At 33.1% G+C, this 14,735-nt stretch overlaps 1 long non-coding RNA gene across 1 annotated transcript; it reads right to left on the bottom strand.

Moving 5' to 3' along the window:
• Positions 1 to 7,200: 7,200 nt before the first annotated feature.
• On the bottom strand, positions 7,201 to 14,197 carry LOC147537427 (uncharacterized). The gene is made up of 11 exons (XR_015225228.1): positions 13,714 to 14,197; positions 13,114 to 13,261; positions 12,399 to 12,469; positions 12,192 to 12,263; positions 11,918 to 12,030; positions 11,575 to 11,646; positions 11,375 to 11,478; positions 11,214 to 11,294; positions 8,831 to 8,872; positions 8,654 to 8,717; positions 7,201 to 8,049 (listed from the first exon to the last, which is right to left on the bottom strand). It is a non-coding gene; the product is annotated as an uncharacterized LOC147537427 (long non-coding RNA).
• Positions 14,198 to 14,735: the final 538 nt, after the last annotated feature.

The raw sequence follows: 14,735 nt of genomic DNA, 5'->3' as shown, positions 1-14,735 counted from the left end.
TTCTTAATGATGCCATTACCATATTCTTTAGAATTACAGATTGTTTTGTGTTCTTGATGATGCCATTACCATATTCTTAAGAATTACAGATTGTTTTGTGTTCTTGATGATGCCATTACCATATTCTTTAGAATTACAGATTGTTTTGTGTTCTTAATGATCCATTACCATGTTCTTTTACAATTACAGATTCATACTAGGTTTTGTGTTCTTAATGATGACATTACCATATTCTTTTAAAATTACAGATTGTTTTGTGTTCTTAATGATGCCATTACCATATTCTTTAGAATTACAGATTGTTTTGTGTTCTTGATGATGCCATTACCATATTCTTTAGAATTACAGATTGTTTTGTGTTCTTAATGATCCATTACCATGTTCTTTTACAATTATAGATTCATACTAGGTTTTGTGTTCTTAATGATGACATTACCATATTCTTTTAAAATTACAGATTGTTTTGTGTTCTTAATGATGCCATTACCATATTCTTTTACAATTACATATTCATACTAGGTTTTCTGTTCTTAATGATGTCATTACCATATTCTTTAGAATTACAGATTGTTTTGTGTTCTTGATGATGCCATTACCATATTCTTTAGAATTACAGATTGTTTTGTGTTCTTAATGATCCATTACCATGTTCTTTTACAATTACAGATTCATACTAGGTTTTGTGTTCTTAATGATGACATTACCATATTCTTTTAAAATGACAGATTGTTTTGTGTTCTTAATGATGCCATTACCATATTCTTTAGAATTACAGATTATTTTGTGTTCTTAATGATCCATTACCATGTTCTTTTACAATTACAGATTCATGCTAGGTTTTGTGTTCTTAATGATGACATTACCATATTCTTTTAAAATTACAGATTGTTTTGTGTTCTTAATGATGCCATTACCATATTCTATTACAATTACATATTCATACTAGGTTTTCTGTTCTTAATGATGCCATTACCATATTCTTAAGAATTACAGATTGTTTTGTGTTCTTGATGATGCCATTACCATATTCTTTAGAATTACAGATTGTTTTGTGTTCTTAATGATCCATTACCATGTTCTTTTACAATTACAGATTCATACTAGGTTTTGTGTTCTTAATGATGACATTACCATATTCTTTTAAAATTACAGATTGTTTTGTGTTCCTAATGATGCCATTACCATATTCTTTTACAATTACATATTCATACTAGGTTTTCTGTTCTTAATGATGCCATTACCATATTCTTTAGAATTACAGATTGTTTTGTGTTCTTGATGATGCCATTACCATATTCTTTAGAATTACAGATTGTTTTGTGTTCTTAATGATCCATTACCATGTTCTTTTACAATTACAGATTCATACTAGGTTTTGTGTTCTTAATGATGACATTACCATATTCTTTTAAAATTACAGATTGTTTTGTGTTCTTAATGATGCCATTACCATATTCTATTACAATTACATATTCATACTAGGTTTTCTGTTCTTAATGATGCCATTACCATATTCTTAAGAATTACAGATTGTTTTGTGTTGTTGATGATGCCATTACCATATTCTTTAGAATTACAGATTGTTTTGTGTTCTTAATGATCCATTACCATGTTCTTTTACAATTACAGATTCATACTAGGTTTTGTGTTCTTAATGATGACATTACCATATTCTTTTAAAATTACAGATTGTTTTGTGTTCTTAATGATGCCATTACCATATTCTTTTACAATTACATATTCATACTAGGTTTTCTGTTCTTAATGATGTCATTACCATATTCTTTAGAATTACAGATTGTTTTGTGTTCTTGATGATGCCATTACCATATTCTTTAGAATTACAGATTGTTTTGTGTTCTTAATGATCCATTACCATGTTCTTTTACAATTACAGATTCATACTAGGTTTTGTGTTCTTAATGATGACATTACCATATTCTTTTAAAATTACAGATTGTTTTGTGTTCTTAATGATGGCATTACCATATTCTTTTACAATTACATATTCATACTAGGTTTTCTGTTCTTAATGATGCCATTACCATATTCTTTAGAATTACAGAATATTTTGTGTTGTTGATGATGCCATTACCATATTCATTAGAGTTACAGATTGTTTTGTCTTCTTAATGATCCATTACCATGTTCTTTTACAATTACAGATTCATACTAGGTTTTGTGTTCTTAATGATGACATTACCATATTCTTTTAAAATTACAGATTGTTTTGTGTTCTTAATGATGCCATTACCATATTCTTTTACAATTACATATTCATACTAGGTTTTCTGTTCTTAATGATGCCATTACTATATTCTTTAGAATTACAGATTGTTTTGTGTTGTTGATGATGCCATTACCATATTCTTTAGAATTACAGATTGTTTTGTGTTCTTAATGATCCATTACCATGTTCTTTTACAATTACAGATTCATACTAGGTTTTGTGTTCTTAATGATGACATTACCATATTCTTTTAAAATTACAGATTGTTTTGTGTTCTTAATGATGCCATTACCATATTCTTTTACAATTACATATTCATACTAGGTTTTCTGTTCTTAATGATGCAATTACCATATTCTTTAGAATTACAGATTGTTTTGTGTTGTTGATGATGCCATTACCATATTCTTTAGAATTACAGATTGTTTTGTGTTCTTAATGATCCATTACCATGTTCTTTTACAATTATAGATTCATACTAGATTTTGTGTTCTTAATGATGACATTACCATATTCTTTTAAAATTACAGATTGTTTTGTGTTCTTAATGATGCCATTACCATATTCTTTTACAATTACATATTCATACTAGGTTTTCTGTTCTTAATGATGCCATTACCATATTCTTTAGAATTACAGATTGTTTTGTGTTCTTGATGATGTCATTACCATATTCTTTAGAATTACAGATTGTTTTGTGTTCTTAATGATCCATTACCATGTTCTTTTACAATTACAGATTCATACTAGATTTTGTGTTCTTAATGATGACATTACCATATTCTTTTAAAATTACAGATTGTTTTGTGTTCTTAATGATGCCATTACCATATTCTTTTACAATTACATATTCATACTAGGTTTTCTGTTCTTAATGATGCCATTACCATATTCTTTAGAATTACAGATTGTTTTGTGTTGTTGATGATGCCATTACCATATTCTTTAGAATTACAGATTGTTTTGTGTTCTTAATGATCCATTACCATGTTCTTTTACAATTACAGATTCATACTAGGTTTTGTGTTCTTAATGATGACATTACCATATTCTTTTAAAATTACAGATTGTTTTGTGTTCTTAATGATGCCATTACCATATTCTTTAGAATTACAGATTGTTTTGTGTTGTTGATGATGCCATTACCATATTCTTTAGAATTACAGATTGTTTTGTGTTCTTAATGATCCATTACCATGTTCTTTTACAATTACAGATTCATACTAGATTTTGTGTTCTTAATGATGACATTACCATATTCTTTTAAAATTACAGATTGTTTTGTGTTCTTAATGATGCCATTACCATATTCTTTTACAATTACATATTCATACTAGGTTTTCTGTTCTTAATGATGCCATTACCATATTCTTTAGAATTACAGATTGTTTTGTGTTGTTGATGATGCCATTACCATATTCTTTAGAATTACAGATTGTTTTGTGTTCTTAATGATCCATTACCATGTTCTTTTACAATTACAGATTCATACTAGATTTTGTGTTCTTAATGATGACATTACCATATTCTTTTAAAATTACAGATTGTTTTGTGTTCTTAATGATGCCATTACCATATTCTTTTACAATTACATATTCATACTAGGTTTTCTGTTCTTAATGATGCCATTACCATATTCTTTAGAATTACAGATTGTTTTGTGTTCTTAATGATCCATTACCATGTTCTTTTACAATTACAGATTCATACTAGGTTTTGTGTTCTTAATGATGACATTACCATATTCTTTTAAAATTACAGATTGTTTTGTGTTCTTAATGATGCCATTACCATATTCTTTAGAATTACAGATTGTTTTGTGTTGTTGATGATGCCATTACCATATTCTTTAGAATTACAGATTGTTTTGTGTTCTTAATGATCCATTACCATGTTCTTTTACAATTACAGATTCATACTAGATTTTGTGTTCTTAATGATGACATTACCATATTCTTTTAAAATTACAGATTGTTTTGTGTTCTTAATGATGCCATTACCATATTCTTTTACAATTACATATTCATACTAGGTTTTCTGTTCTTAATGATGCCATTACCATATTCTTTAGAATTACAGATTGTTTTGTGTTGTTGATGATGCCATTACCATATTCTTTAGAATTACAGATTGTTTTGTGTTCTTAATGATCCATTACCATGTTCTTTTACAATTACAGATTCATACTAGATTTTGTGTTCTTAATGATGACATTACCATATTCTTTTAAAATTACAGATTGTTTTGTGTTCTTAATGATGCCATTACCATATTCTTTTACAATTACATATTCATACTAGGTTTTCTGTTCTTAATGATGCCATTACCATATTCTTTAGAATTACAGATTGTTTTGTGTTGTTGATGATGCCATTACCATATTCTTTAGAATTACAGATTGTTTTGTGTTCTTAATGATCCATTACCATGTTCTTTTACAATTACAGATTCATACTAGGTTTTGTGTTCTTAATGATGACATTACCATATTCTTTTAAAATTACAGATTGTTTTGTGTTCTTAATGATGCCATTACCATATTCTTTAGAATTACAGATTGTTTTGTGTTGTTGATGATGCCATTACCATATTCTTTAGAATTACAGATTGTTTTGTGTTCTTAATGATCCATTACCATGTTCTTTTACAATTACAGATTCATACTAGATTTTGTGTTCTTAATGATGACATTACCATATTCTTTTAAAATTACAGATTGTTTAGTGTTCTTAATGATGCCATTACCATATTCTTTTACAATTACATATTCATACTAGGTTTTCTGTTCTTAATGATGCCATTACCATATTCTTTAGAATTACAGATTGTTTTGTGTTGTTGATGATGCCATTACCATATTCTTTAGAATTACAGATTGTTTTGTGTTCTTAATGATCCATTACCATGTTCTTTTACAATTACAGATTCATACTAGGTTTTGTGTTCTTAATGATGACATTACCATATTCTTTTAAAATTACAGATTGTTTTGTGTTCTTAATGATGCCATTACCATATTCTTTAGAATTACAGATTGTTTTGTGTTGTTGATGATGCCATTACCATATTCTTTAGAATTACAGATTGTTTTGTGTTCTTAATGATCCATTACCATGTTCTTTTACAATTACAGATTCATACTAGGTTTTGTGTTCTTAATGATGACATTACCATATTCTTTTAAAATTACAGATTGTTTTGTGTTTTTAATGATGCCATTACCATATTCTTTTACAATTACATATTCATACTAGGTTTTCTGTTCTTAATGATGCCATTACCATATTCTTTATAATTACAGATTGTTTTGTGTTGATGATGCCATTACCATATTCTTTAGAATTACAGATTGTTTTGTGTTCTTAATGATCCATTACCATGTTCTTTTACAATTACAGATTCATACTAGGTTTTGTGTTCTTAATGATGACATTACCATATTCTTTTAAAATTACAGATTGTTTTGTGTTCTTAATGATGCCATTACCATATTCTTTTACAATTACATATTCATGATCCATTACCATGTTCTTTTACAATTACAGATTCATACTAGGTTTTGTGTTCTTAATGATGACATTACCATATTCTTTTAAAATTACAGATTGTTTTGTGTTCTTAATGATGTCATTACCATATTCTTTTACAATTACATATTCATACTAGGTTTTCTGTTCTTAATGATGCCATTACCATATTCTTTAGAATTACAGATTGTTTTGTGTTCTTGATGATGCCATTACCATATTCTTTAGAATTACAGATTGTTTTGTGTTCTTAATGATCCATTACCATGTTCTTTTACAATTACAGATTCATACCAGGTTTTGTGTTCTTAATGATGACATTACCATATTCTTTTAAAATTACAGATTGTTTTGTGTTCTTAATGATGTCATTACCATATTCTTTTACAATTACATATTCATACTAGGTTTTCTGTTCTTAATGATGCCATTACCATATTCTTTTGAAATTACAAATTGTTTTGTGTTCTTAATGATGTCATTCCCATATTCTTTTACAATCACAGATTCATACTCGGTTTTCTGTTCTTAATGATGCCATTACCGTATTCTTTTACAATCACAGATTCATACTAGGTTTTCTGTTCTTAATTATGTCATCACCATTACCATATTGTTTTACAATTACAGATTCATACTAGGTTTTCTGTTCTTAATGATGTCATTACCATATTCTTTTAAAATTACCAAATTCTTATTGGGAAAGCATCTGTAATAGTCTGATTTTCTTTCCATTTCAGTGTTGTTCAGGAAGCTTGGCTTGCATTGGAGCCAATGATGCGACGAATTGTGAGAGAAGAGGTCAAAATGGTCTTCATGAGGCACTCCTCAAACATCTCTCAAAGGAAACTAGAGTTGCAGTTTAACGGAAAACCTTCTCATACTGTTTTCGCTAACAGTAGGATTGCAGGAGCCGATGGTTCATTAGAAATACGTATTCTCGATGCTTCAACGGGAATCACTGTAGAGTCTGGCCCCGAAGCATCACTCCAAATTCAGCTAGTCGTTCTTGATGGAGACTTCGATTCAACCAAAACTGGTTGGACCACAGATCAATTCAACCGTAGTATTTTGAAAGAAAGGGAGGGGAAGAGAAGTCTTCTCAGTGGAAATACAGTCATTGGTCTTATTGGTGGGAAGTGCAACTTGGATAACGTGAGGTTCACCGACAACTCGAGCTGGACAAGAAGTGGAAATTTTAAACTCGGTGCTAAAGTGGTTGGGCCGAACTCGAACTGTGTGAAGGAAGCCCAAACGGCTCCTTTTGCTGTCAAGGACGCACCGAGAGATGTCCATAGGAAGCATTACCCTCCATCTTCATCAAATACGGTTTGGAGATTGGAGAAGATCGCCAAAGATGGCCCCTTCCACAAGTCTCTAAACCAGCAATATGTCTTCACAGTTGCTGATTTTCTGTCCAAGCTTGCCTTATGTGGTGAAAACTTCGAACAGGTATGCTATATATATTTATACTTCAAAAACATATGCTCCTTACTTTTGTTTATTAATATTCTTGTTTATGTTTTTTCAGCTCCTTCCTAAGATGCATATGAAAAATTGGAAGTCGTTACTAGATCATGCTCGGACATGTACAGTTCAAAATGAGGTTCCTTCTAGCAGCTTTTCCACCGAACCCTTGCCTTCGAGACATATGCCCACAGTAGCTGTTCACCCTGTTCCTTCCCAACCTCATACTAGATTAGATCTTACAGTACCTCTTCCTCCTTCCCTGATGTCTGCAGTTTCTTTTCCTACTGCTCGAGATGAATACATTCGAAATCCGGAGCTTGCTACTGCTCAAAATGAATACGTTGGACAGTCGGATGAATACAATGGAAATGAGAAATTGCTGAATCTATTGAATTCCGATTATAATATCGTTTTAGAAGTACCCGACAATTATGTTCCATCAGCGCAGAACCATGCTTCAGATTATATTCAATCAACACAGAGCCATGCTTCAGATCATCTTCTTACCATTGAGGACTTCAATGATGAATCTTTCGATGTAGATAGTTTACTTAACCTTGATATGGACCTTAATGATGAATCTTTCGATGTGGATAGTTTACTTAACCTTGATATGGACCTTGATTCTGGAGGAGCTGCAGAACAGTAGATAGACTTAATATTGCAGACGAGAGAAAAGTTCAAGCGCCTTGCCGGAATCCATTTCCTTCAATAGTGTGCAACATCTAGATTTGAAGACGGCAAAATCTCAGTCTTTTGGAGGAAGAAGGTAACTCCTCACATTTCTTTTAGCATATTTGTAGAAGGCATCTGGAATTTAAGCTGACATGTATAATGCACAATTCATATCGTCATCTAAAGTCTAGTATGCAATTCTTCCGTTCAAGTACATGGGATTTATAAATCTTTTCAACAAGAATTTGACAGTTCCAAAGCTGGGATCATTCAATCAAAAAATTCTCGAGCAGTTTCTTAAAAACTCTAATGGCCATTATAACGTCTGCCCATAACTGTTACAACGGCCAATTGTTTGGTAAAGAAAACAATTTTTCTATTCTATGTAAAAAAAACCGTTTTATGCCATGTTATAATTGTTGGAGTAAGTCCCACATCCGGGTGGTAGTCACTTTGTAAGTATGAGGGAAAACCTCATCTCTTGAGCTAGCTTTTGGGGCGAGAGAGGCCCAAAACCACTTGGGGGCAAGGAATGCCCAAGACCATGGTCACAAATGGTATCGCTGTGTGAAGTGAAGGTCCATACCAGAGTCTTTCAGGTCCCTTGTGGATGGGGAAGATAGTTTTTCATGTATTTCTTCCATTATATATTTCGAAAAGGATGGATTGTTAGAACAAGTATGTTTTACCACTTAATGTCTATGACCACGTACATAAAGTATATTGAAAGAGATATAAAAAGAAGACTAACAAGTAAGTTTATCTCTGCAAGTCCTGCTGGAATAGTTCCAGACATCTTGTTGTAGGACAAGTACCTGGAGAACAAGATAAATAAACTTCATTAATTTTGTAATACTAATGACAAACAAGTTAAGTTAATAACCAAGAGAAGAGTTAAACCAACTAGCAGTAGTTTAGACGCACTCACAGGATCTCAAATTTGTTAAGTTTGCAAGCTGTGGCGGAATCCCTGCAGTTAAAATGTTATTATTTAAGGTACCTATTAGCCGATGAAAAATATTTGAGTACTGATGGGCCTAAAAATAGGTCTAATTCCGCAAGTATACGGGGTCAAGTTATAGTATTGAAAATAAGATCGAGTATCGTCCCAAGGGATAGGTAGGTAATTTCAGATATTGAAGGTGAGTTTAGCCCAATAATCAAAATGTCAATAGCTAACTTAGACTAACATACACACACACTCCACTCATAGATTTGATGATTGATTTGTAAAGAAATAAGAAAATAAATAAAACTAACTAAACCTATCTAAGAAAGAGGTGAGAAGATATCTAAGGTTATAAAATCCACCACATAATTTCACTTTATAAAACAAGCACTTAATCACTTAAATCTCTTTTGTATTTACTCGGGATCCAATATAATGAACTATTTGGATTCCGGATGATATTCTAGATAAAACAATTTTATAATTAAGAATGTATGATTGACTACCATATAAAACTAATTTCCTACACTATCATTCAAGATCTAAAAGGCATATCTCATCTAATAAATCAATAAAAGCATGAAATATCTAATTATAATACATGAATGATAATAAGGTTATAGAATCAACATGAAATGACAATCAATAGGCATTGAAGCACATCAAAGGATTTAATTAATCAAGAACAAGTATTATAAAGATCCAAAATGGGTTTCATTCACAACCTTAGATTGCTAAATTAACTATACATGAAATCTAGAATAACATTCATTGACATTGTAAAATAAATGAAAATACTAAGAAATTAATGGAAAGAAATCACCAAGAATGCTCAAATTCCATATCCCCATGTATCTCCAATTTGTCCAAGATTTGCTCCATTTATGTTCAAGAATTGTACTCCAAGAAATTCAAGTAATAGCTATTTTATTGCAACCCAAATAAGAAAAAGAAGGAGAAGGAAGAAATTAGATCTAGAAAGAAGTTGGAAAGAAGAGACGAAGAGGAATAGAAATGGTAGAAGAATATGGAAGAAAGAAGGAGATGACTATTAATGGTAGAAAAGAAAGTGGTAGAAAAAAAGTAGTAGTATTAGTAGAGAAGATAGAAAAAGAATGGAGAAGATAGATTTAGTAGTAGAAAAGAGAGAAAGAAATAGGTGAGAAGAGGTAGAAGAAAAGAATGGGGGATTAGGGTTAGAAGATAGAAAGAGAAGTGGCTTAGAAATTAGGTAAGGAAGCCATTTGAGAGGGTTATTGAAGTCTAGGTCTTAATGGAGGGGAAAATGATTTATTTGTAGGTGGGTTTTGGGTTTGGTTGGGTTAAATGGTAAAAAGGATAAAGAGAAGGGGTTATTTTGGGAATTAAAGGGTTAAAATCACAAAAACCCTAAATTACACAAGTGTAATGGCGGCTAGGGTTAGGGTTTCTTGTGTTAGGGTTTGGAATTTGGATGCTAAGGTACTCTCGGGTATAAGATAATAGGGTGCGGCATCAAGCAGGGAGCGTCGCATGAAGGAACACGCGGACTGTTGACGGTTGGATGCTAGACACGTGCTCGGGTTTACCTTCATAAACCGCTTCGGGTGACACGGGATGAGCAATAAAGAAGGAAACGCACAGCATCCGTCCGATCTAGAAAACGCGGAAGCGAGAGGCTGAGATTAAAACGTGGAGATCGGGGGTACCGGGTTAAGTTGCGAACGGGTGCACGGAATAAGTAGAAAACACGGGATGCACAGGAACCGTAGATCTTGAAAACGCGGAGAAGAACGGTCAAGATTAAAATGTTGAAGTGGGACTACCGTACTAACTTGCAACGCGCTCCACCGGATCATTCTTATAAAGGCCACTTCGATGCTGAGCGCTAACACAGGAATTAGATACACCCGACTCCAAAACGCGCCACGTGTTTTCCCGTATACCGCGCGCCAGAAGCATGCCCGAAGATGTCCCGAGTGTTGACCAAATGTGCCCCAATTGTTGACTGACTTTGACTTTGCATATTTCACTCATCCGAACTCCGATTTGACTTCCGTTTTCTCCTACGGACTCGTCTCGACCTCTACTTTTCAACCACGCACTGACCTTGGCCAAATTACCTGATTGTCCTTGCCTCCAAATGACCAAAATACCCTTCATGAATCTTTTCCTCGTTTTTAACCGTTTTTCACACCTAACTCTCCAAAAGACACCTAATCAAGAAAATCAACCATTTTATTATAATAAAGACCCGAAACGAACTAACTCGACTAAATTAAACGACTTAGATGGGACATTTTCATGACCCATCAAGTACACTACTGGAGAGAGTATTCGAAAGAACTGTATACACAAATTCAACACAGAAATGAAGTTTTACAGGTTGCGGAGAGCGGGGAAGCTTCCCTCTATCCGAATGAGCTCTCTTATGGTGCCTACCAAATGATTATTGCCAACATCCCTGTGCACGATGTATGTAACATGTTAAAAATTAATAAAAGGGAACTTTTCAGGTAAACTATGATGAGAGGGAAGAATTACAAGTGTCGTAAGTTTGGAAGAGTCCCTAGTTCAGGAGGGATACGTCCAATGAAGCGATTTTCATGCAAATAAGGATACCGGAGCTCAGGGAGATTGGCGAGCACCTGCAAAAGTTCAAAAAATGGAATCCATTAAGATGAAAACTAAAAGGATTACCTTAAAAAAGTTCGAGAATTGGATGAGATGTTGGAATTACTAACAGATGTGTTAAGTCTTTTTAGTTCACCGATTCGGGAGGAATGGCTTCTTGTAGCTTATTCCACCTTAAGTTTCTGATATGCCAAAATAGGTTAAGGATTATAAGAAGAAAAGGAGAAAAATATCAAACTCTACTTAAAATGAAATGGAAATTTTCTCGTTCGACAGCTCAAAGGCATATCGACTAGATGAGATGATATATAGAAACACATAATCATTGAACAATGCGTCCTATGTTGTTGGAGTACTAGGCGAGGTGAGCCGCCTCTCATCTCACGTAGGCAAGCCTAGACCCAGGATCATGTCAACTGAAAAGTATTTTTCCCTTCACATTCCTGCACGTACTTTCGTTAATGTTGTTGTTGGAGCACTAGGCGAGGTGAGCCGCCTCTCATCTCACCTAGGCAAGCCTAGACCCAGGATCATGTCAACTGAAAAGTATTTTTCCCTTCACATTCCTGCACGTACTTTCGTTAATGTTTCATAAATATTCTGATATTTTACTTCCTTTCCTCTATCTATATATACTGTAAGCGTCATAGTTTTCAACAAAACCAACAAAATATTGCCAAAATGGATATAAAATTACTATAAAGTACAAAAGTAAGAAGTAATATACAAAATACTAAGGTGTCGGAGACGTCCAATTTGAGGAGGGATTGGCCCAGTCAGTTTGTTATTATGAAGATCCCTGTCATTTAAAAACATAAAGATGATAAGTACTTCATTGCAGAATAAGCTTTTGATATGACAAAAAGAACTTCAACGATGTAAAAAACGAAGAAGACTTATAGGAAATAGTGAATAACTTATCATATCTTTGAACCTTGTAAGATCGAGCAGAGATTGGTTACTGCAGTAGGAAAAGCGCCAACAATTGATACAGCATAGGCTTCCCTGCAGTCATCGGCCGAGCATGATAAGAATTAAAAATGTCCGCTTCATAAAACTTTCAACTTTTTCCCAATTAATACCCAATAACTAATCCATCAACGCCATCATTATAACACAAAATGAAGTATTCGCTACGGACTTGTTTATTTTTATACTCCCTCCGTCCCAAATTAAGAGTCCCATATCGGTAATCCAACTTATTTTCATATTTTTTCTTCTTCCAAGGTTACCCTTATTTATTTGACAACTTTTCTTGAAGTAATTCAAGGATTACAATTTCCATTCTAGAAATACATGTAACTTTTCTTGAAGTAATTAACTTTTCTTGAAGTAATTGAAAGACTACAAAGAAAAACCAACTTTTGCATTGGAAAATGTCAAATATCTTAATTAACTTAATTAATGCACTATATATTAAAGATATCAAAGAAAGGGTATTCATGGAAAAGTAAGGCATTTTATATGATATATTAGGAATGAGACTCTTAATTTGGGACATCCAAAAAAGGAATAGTGGACTCTTAATTTGGGACGGAGGGAGTATATTAGTTGTTTTGATGTCAAAGGTATACAACATACTAGTCTTACAATGACAAAATTTGATCAGACTACCACTCTCCGAGATACTAATTCATGAATTTACTTACAACTCCGTCACAACCCGATAGTCTCCCCGCAAAGCCTAGGTAACACCAGATCAAGGTGGTAGATCACCATCTCCACATGGATCATCTAGAATCCATGAATAAACCACCCTCCATCCAAGAGATGCCTTGATTTCGTTCAAAGCTTTAACTGCAACCAAAACATCGTCAGTCTATATCGTTATAAATCACAAGATAACAACACCTTAGTTTTTTTTTATGATACCACCTTAGTTTACGGTTTAGGCAACTTCACTCTCGAGTTCGGTTAACATTCCTATCCTTAGCAGTTAGGTGCCTTTTCACCCAAATGCGAAAAAGGAACAACAAACAATTAACTTCAACTACGGACCTAAGTATCGAACAAAATCGTGTTTTTTTTAGTCTCTTATACTAGTCATATTCTTCCAAAAGGGAATTTGAAGTTAATTGATAGGTAAAATGAAATCAGAATAAAATGCTCTTAATTCCACTAGTAAATAAATCAATATGAATAATAGATCTTCAAATCAATCAATCTTTGTAGTAAATAAATCAATATGAATAATAGATCTTCAAATCAATCTAATTAATCAATCTTTGTAGTGAAGGATCTGAGATTACCATCTCTTTTAAGGGTTTTGCAGTGAGATTACCATCTCTAATTCTGTGACGCCCCGTGTCTCAAAATAGACACGACCACGCCCTGACGATTCGCCGAAGAGACAAAAAAAATTCTGGCAGAATCTCCTCTGCATATCGAACCGGTCACACCTGTAAAACTTGTCATGCAAACCATACATTCGCATATACAAGAAAAACAAACTAGAGCGTAAGCTAAACAAACTTAATTTCGGGCCGAAACCCGAACCACAAAAAAAATTACAAAAACCTCTTAAACACCGATACAACTTATAAATAACTCTAAGTGTTATGTATATAAATATTCGAGTTTGGTTACTGAAATAACTACATAACTTTGAAATAACGATAAAGCCAATAAACCAAAACCAAAGAAAACGACGTCACGTCACTAGCCTCGTCAGACAAGATCACCGGATGGAATACATACTCTTCGAGGCTACACAAAGCACCTGCACGCTAACAACTGTTAGGAGGTCAGAATACTCACCGACACGAGTTATTATGATAGAAGACCAATCCAAAACCCATCACGTTTCCAAAAGTTCATTTAATCAGTTTTAAACATCGTGTTAAAACGATTTAGAAATCAATTACTATATATAAAATAATTTCTTTAATCTAACAAGCAATAATATTGATCAGCTGCTCACCCATGGTGGGCTCCCAATTAAGAGAGAGTACCTCAAGAGAATCTGTAGTGTGTTAGATAGTACCGTCCCATAACGGCACTAGCTAATGCATTAGTATCTCCTCGAGAAAGAGACTTATCTCTAGCAAGTAAATCTCTCTCCCACCAAGGGACTCTACCATCATTGAATTCGGACCACCGAGTAGAACAAGTCGAACGAGATTACCTGACACTAGTTTCGTTGAATTGGTACCACCAAGTGCGAAGAAATCGATAGAAGAAGGTTACAGCCCTAAACCCAAAACTATTAAAATGCCCCTGCTAATTGTCTGTTGGTTTGCAAATGAAATGTGAAATAAGGAATTAGTTTAAA

The sequence above is a fragment of the Eschscholzia californica genome, unplaced genomic scaffold (assembly GCF_041429995.1).
Source record: "Eschscholzia californica isolate CP2 unplaced genomic scaffold, dmEscCali1.0.p SCAF_5, whole genome shotgun sequence".
Taxonomy (NCBI): domain Eukaryota; kingdom Viridiplantae; phylum Streptophyta; class Magnoliopsida; order Ranunculales; family Papaveraceae; genus Eschscholzia; species Eschscholzia californica.
The sequence above is the reverse complement of the archived record's forward strand: the minus strand, read 5'-3'. Positions and strand labels throughout refer to the sequence as shown.